The 6,554-nt window shown below is 40.9% G+C and overlaps 1 pseudogene; it reads left to right on the forward strand.

The window, feature by feature from the left end:
* Positions 1-2,980: 2,980 nt before the first annotated feature.
* Positions 2,981-3,910, forward strand: LOC119506790 (annotated as a pseudogene).
* Positions 3,911-6,554: the final 2,644 nt, after the last annotated feature.

A 6,554-nucleotide genomic window follows, 5' to 3' on the forward strand; every position in this document is an offset into this window, starting at 1 on the left:
GAAAATATGGGAGAATATGCAAGCTCACTGAGACAGAAATTAAGAGTACAAGTTGCCAAGGCAGGGGGCAAGGGTGAATGGGGACTTAACAGATAGTGGGTGTAGGGGAAGATGGGAAAGTTTCATTGATGGAAGGTGGTGAGGAAACCACAACACTACAAACACCACCTAAATGGTATGTTTGGGGGTGGTTGAGATGAGAAAGTTTATGTTGTATGAAAGTTTCCAAAATTAACAGGGTAGACGAAAAGGCTCAAAAGGACATTATTGAGACATACGTAAAACTTGGAATATAGGCTGCAGCTTTTAATTAAAATTCTAACTTGATAACTGCACTTAAGGTGGCTATATCAGCGTGTATTCTTGTTCTTAGGAAATGTTCATGGCCATATTAAGTTCAGGAAGCATCATGTATGCAACCTATACACAAGGGTTCAGAAAATGGATTGATAAATAGGTAAACAGATAGACTCATGGCAAATGTTAAAATTGGGTGATTTGGGTATCTGTGGAGACAGATATGTTGGAGCTCTGTGTGGGGCTGTACTATTTTTGTAACTGTCCTGTATGTTTTAAAGTATTTGGAAATACAAAGGTATAAACAAAACAATGAGTGTGAAGCTATATAATTATTTAAAAATGGTTACCGTATATTATGGAGATTGCCCATCCCCACACATGGCCTCAGAGGGATTACTCTGGGAGAGCTCAGGGGTGCGATGGGCCTCAAGCATCATTTTGTACTGGTTCTGCTACCAGGAGTGCCATCTCCCACTGGCCAGAGGTGGGCACAAAAAAGGGACCGGCTGCAACAGTACAGGGTGCTGGCCGGCAGGTGCCAGGACACCCCTCCGGTGATGTGATGCCCACCCAGAGCTCTCTGGCCAAGGCAGCCAGGGCCGTGGTGGTGAGATCACTTAGGTGACTCAAGGCAGTGGTTTCTGATTTGTACAAAAGCACTGGAAAACATTAAAGCCTGTGTGGTTTACTAAGGCATACCCGATAAGCCTTAGCTCTGAGTGGCTCAGTATGTGCTGACAAGAAATTACCTCCAAGACAGCTTATTAGAAAAGGTATACAACAGTGTTACGATCTATCTTTAAAATATACACATCTGCATATATAATTGAATATATAAACTATATATGTATAAAATCATATATATTATATATACAATTATAGATTGATTATGATAGATACAACATATTTGCTTATAGATTTTCTCAAGAAATGTATGGAAGAAACTGGTAATATTGGCTGTCTTTAGCGAGCAAACTCTACTTTTCATTGTATGTTTTTTATACTGGTTTAATTTCTTTTTTTTCAATCGCAAGCATGCACCCCTTTTTCCCAACTTTTTTTTAATTACCAAAAATAAATAAAATAGAATGCATATTAACCATAAGGAAGATTAGACACATTACTTGTTCTTTCTACCAAATGCCATATTGAGTGACTGACGTACATTTCTAAGCCTACCTGTCACCTTCAAAGGCCCCTCAGTACTAAAATCAAATGCATCAATAAGTAGTTATCTCCAGGTCGAGTGTTCTTCACAAGGCAAGTGATTCCTCGCCATTCTGCAACCAAAGCAGGGTAGTTCTGAGGCCTGCGCAAAGAGGGACAAGAAGTCCTCACCCACCCATGGCCAGACTCCCAGGTAAAACTGCCTCTGGTTATAATGCAAGCAGGCATAGCTAATCAAGGTCATTAAACATAAATTTCTGCCCTAGATGTTTCCCTTAAAAAGAAAAAAAAAAAAAACCCACATAACTGGCTCCCTAGCTTATTTTCACCACAAATCACTACATAAATTCTCCTAAAATTTTTTTCTAGGGCAAAATGTTGCCCTTAATTATATGCATCATCTCATCAGGGCCAGCTACTTGTATAGGCAGGAAAAATCAGACTGAACCTTATTAAGAGCTCTTTCATGTTTCTTTTAGAAATTAAATGCAGCTTTCTGCTCCATTAAAAATACAAATTTTCCTGAGAGAATCCCCTCTTCAATCTGCTACATTCCGTTTGTCTGTTATGGCTTTGTCTAGGAAGATTTTCAATAGATCAATGACCAAATCACTAAATCAGGAAGGAAAAAAAAAAAAAGACAATATGTGTTTGACAGGAAACCAGTAGGACAGTAGAAGAGCTCAACTCCAGCTTTAATGCTGACACAAGTGACCTCTGGGAATCAGCTCCTCTACCTCCATATGAGAAGGTAAGAGATGGCAGACTGTGGAAGAGGAAAACTAGCTTCTCATCTGTACCTCACCACTGTCTCTGAGGGTTGATGGTGCTGCTCTTTTATCCCAAAGTAAACAAAACCATCCTGAAGTCAACTGTTGGACAGTCGAGTTTTTCTGCATGGAGTCTAGGCTGTCCGCTGAAACTAGCTAGAATTGTTTTGGTTTCTTTTCTCCCCAGTCTTTCCTGAGTTGCCTGCCATTACTAGAATTACAAATGCAAATAATTACCATGGTGAAATCCTCCTGCTGTCATTTAATCTAACAGATAAGAGCACAGGCAATGCAGTCAGACAGACCTGGATTCCAACTGGGTTCCAACCGCGACATTCCACATGTGCATTCCAAACTGTGTGATATTTAGCAAAGCTCTCTGAGCCTTCTTCTCTCTGAGCCTTCTTCATTGGTATAATGGATATGATTAGACTGCTTACTTCAAAGAATGGTTAGGGAATAAATGAGGTGAGGGATGCCACTGTTTAGCACAATATCTAGTACTCAGCAAATGCTCAATAAACAGCAGCTATGATAATAAGAATTATTACTAAGAGAGGTAGGGAGGAATCTATACCCTGTTCTCTACTGACTTTTATTTTTAACTTTACCAGTATATTTTTACTGATCAGTTATAGTGTTGTCAATAATCATTGGTTTATAACCAGTTGTTTCAGAATAAGAAACTAAGCCTCTTTCCCCCAGATTAATTCACATTATTTAGAAGTAAGAGGGAGGACCGCATGCCCAGTGGTCCCACAGATCTGTCTCTTGTTTCAACAGCCTTTGGATGGAACAGACCTGGGGACTATCTAGCCCCCCTCTTCAGCCTCAGACCACCCTCCAACCAGCTACAACCTGCAGAACCATCAACTCAGCCACCACTGCTTGCGAGACCAGCTAACACCATTTTTTTTGTGGTTAGCTCCTCCTTGTCCCCCAACCATGAGCTCCAGATCTATCAGAATTATTCTGCTGAAGCGGAAGCCTCCGTCAACCACCTGGTCAACCTGCATCTGGAGCCCTCTCTCTGGGCTTCTATTTCAATGCAGATGACGTGGCCCTGAAGAGCATGGACCACTTCTTCCACGAGTTGGCAAAGGAGAAGCGAGGGGGCACACAGCGTCTCCAGAAGATGCAAAACCAGCGCTGCTGCCACGCCCTCTTCCAGGACATGGAGAAGCCACCCCACAATGAGCAGAATACAAACCCGGACGCCACGGAAGCCACCATGGCCCTGGAGAAGGACCTGGGCCACGCCTGCCCTGGGTTCTGCCCACACAGACCCTCATTTCTGGGACTTCCTGTGGAGCCATTTTCTGGAGAAGGAGGTGAAGCTCCTCAAGAAAAACCACCTGACTGACCTCCACAGGTTAGCGCTCCTGCAGGTGGGGCTGCGCAAATATCTCCTCCTAACGCTCACCTCAGGCATGACTAGCAGCATCCGGGGCCCAGCGGCCTTTGACGCTGAGGGGAGGGGTGGGGAGGGGTCCGCCTTCCCCTGGCATCCGGGCTTCCGCCTGTGCCCCTCCCTCCAGCGGAGGCAGCTTGTTAACCAATCACCTCGCAGCCCTCAAACAAGCTGTGAACTAAATGTAAACAATAAATCTTTTTGCCCCATACGCCCACTAGAAGTAAAAGGGAGGAAAAGCTTCAACTTTCATAACCAATGAGAGTTTTAGGTGCTGTGTTAATTCTAGCCCTTCTGCTTAACTTGTTTCTTCCTGCCAGTGACAAAAAGAGAAGGAAGAAATGAAGAGGAGCAGAAAATTTGCACGTCCCTGTTTTATTTTCTTTGCTGGCACTCACTGGTGCTCTTTGATGGTAAAGGTAATAGAATAGTCAAAATGTCAATAAGAAAGTCTTGAGAGGCCAGATTTCTACCATTGTCACAGCTACCCCAATTGTTTGGGATCAAGTATTAAAAAAAAAGAGAGAGAGATACAGTCCTCAACTGGAGTGTTGACAAAGCCAGTTGGCATCCCAGCGGAGATTAGGTAGCTGATCTTGTAAGGATCAGCTACTTACATAGTGATGTTTACACTGACATTGATGTAGTGACATACTGATCTAATTACATGTCAATAAACCAAAGTCCTCATTCACTGAGGAGATCAGAAGAGGATTACAGGACTCCATTGGCAATTCTTTAAGAACAAGGAATGAACCTTCAGATTCAATTACTGGAAAGTTAGCCAACTGTAAAACCACGACTCTGAGGGAGAAAGAGAGAGCAGGGTCAACCTCAGTTCTATAACCAAACTTGGACTTGCCTCTTTTTATTATTTTTATTAAACTTTCTGCTTTTCTGAAGCTTGTTTTCACTGAGCTGATTGGCTCTTAATCCATAACTGATGGATTCCAAAAACTTTGTGCAGGAAAAAAAAAAAAAAGGCTCATGCAATTGCGAAATTAGCCCCAGCCCTGCCTACTCTTCTCCAGCTAACCTCTCATACCACTAACTGGAAGCGCACAGCTGTCTGCACAAAGGAAGGCGTTTTCCTGAAACCTCAGATTCCCCTGAGACCTTAACAAAGAAGAATTAGAAAAGAGAGCAGAATGCATTCAGTTTTGCTTGCTGCTTGGGCCCTGCGGCCACAGTGTGCCTAACACAAGCATGGTTCCTGAATCTGATAATATGCATTAAATTTGGAGAGAATGATTTGAGATTGGGACTGGTTTCATTTGCCTGCTGTGCCTGGCTTTTTAATGTCAAGCAAGCATGGTGTATTTTTATTTATTGATCAGTGTTTATGTCTTTGTTGAACTTTGAAGTTACCCCACTGTAAATTGAGAGCAGACTGGAAATATTTTAGAACCACAGTGCAATGGACCTAAACAGAACTTAGTAAATATTCATAGTTGATAATGTAAGTGAGAGAAAGCAAGCAAAGAGTCAGGCCTAACCTCTAGCACAGTGGTCAGCAAACATTTTTATTGGCCAGATAGTAGGTATTTTAGCTTGTGAACCATACAGTCTCTATCACAACTACTCAACTCTGCCATTACAGACCAAAAGCAGGCATAGCTAATATGCAAATGAGTGAGCGCAGTTGTGTTACAATAAAACTTAGGAAACTTGAAATTTGAATTTCATATTATTTTCATATGCCATGAAATACTGTTCTTGTTGTAATTATTTTTCAACCATTTAAAATGTAAAAACTATCATAGTTCACCAGTCAAACAAAAATAGGCAATGGGCCAAGTTTGGCCCATGGGCATAGTTTGCCAACCTCTCCCCTAGTACTTAGCAGACACTTAATTTGTGGCTTCAGTATTATAAGATAAAGAGGCTAGATCTAATGACCTCAAAGTGATAGCTTGTGCTTAAGAAAAAACAAAAACAAAAACAAAAAAAGCCTGATTTGGATTTTCTACTCCAAAACAAACAAAACAAAACAAAAACCAAAAACACACACCAAAAAAAAATCAACATCCCAAACGCAACTTATCTCAAAGTATGATGGAAATCTGGCCACACACCTTTCAGGATGTCTGACTTCCTGATTGGGTACTTTAAAATAATGTTTCCTAATATTTGAAGAGACTACCACAAATTGCAACTTAGACAAATAATAAAAGCACAAATGTGAATAAACAGGTGGTTATTCTTTTTCAATGATCTTATTTTTGGGATAAACACCTTGGCTTCTTGTAGTTATAGTGTTCTGCTTTTATATTTGCTTTAAAAGAGCCCTGAAGATTTCAAGGTATTTTGGATCCAGGCAAACTCCATCTCTGAGGTTGCTCCCAAACTACAAACACTTTATGATGGGCGTCATATGGCTTAGAAATGAGTCAGATGGCCTCAAAGGTCTTTTGTGAGTGTAATATTCTGTGATTCAAGTGAAACATCTTAATGGTAAACAAGAAGAATTTTTCTTGGTGTTACTGATGGGCAGGGGTGAAACAATTAGGAAGGAGGAAATTCAAAAGAAACACTTTAATTAAGGACAAGAAGAAATTTTTCTTGGTACTGCTGATGGACAGAGGTGAAAGAAGCCATTGATGATGCAAAGGAAGAAAAGACAAAGCAAATGAAGGTAATGCTTTTGGAGTACTCTTAGTTGGGCACAAAATAAGGCAAACAAATTTCACTCTCAGGCAGCATCAATAGCTGTGGCCTTGAATTGTTTTCTTGTTGGACAAGGGGCATCATTTGTTACATTTTCTCTGAACTGTTGATGCAGATCAATGCTTTGTAATTGGAAGTTCAACTCTGTTCTAATAAACCACCTCAATGTTTCATTTTCAAAGTTTTTACTGTCAACAAAAATAAACTGTAATAAAATGGTCTGCTAGTAACAGAGAGCT

Source organism: Choloepus didactylus, chromosome 12 (assembly GCF_015220235.1).
Source record: "Choloepus didactylus isolate mChoDid1 chromosome 12, mChoDid1.pri, whole genome shotgun sequence".
Taxonomy (NCBI): Eukaryota; Metazoa; Chordata; class Mammalia; order Pilosa; family Megalonychidae; genus Choloepus; species Choloepus didactylus.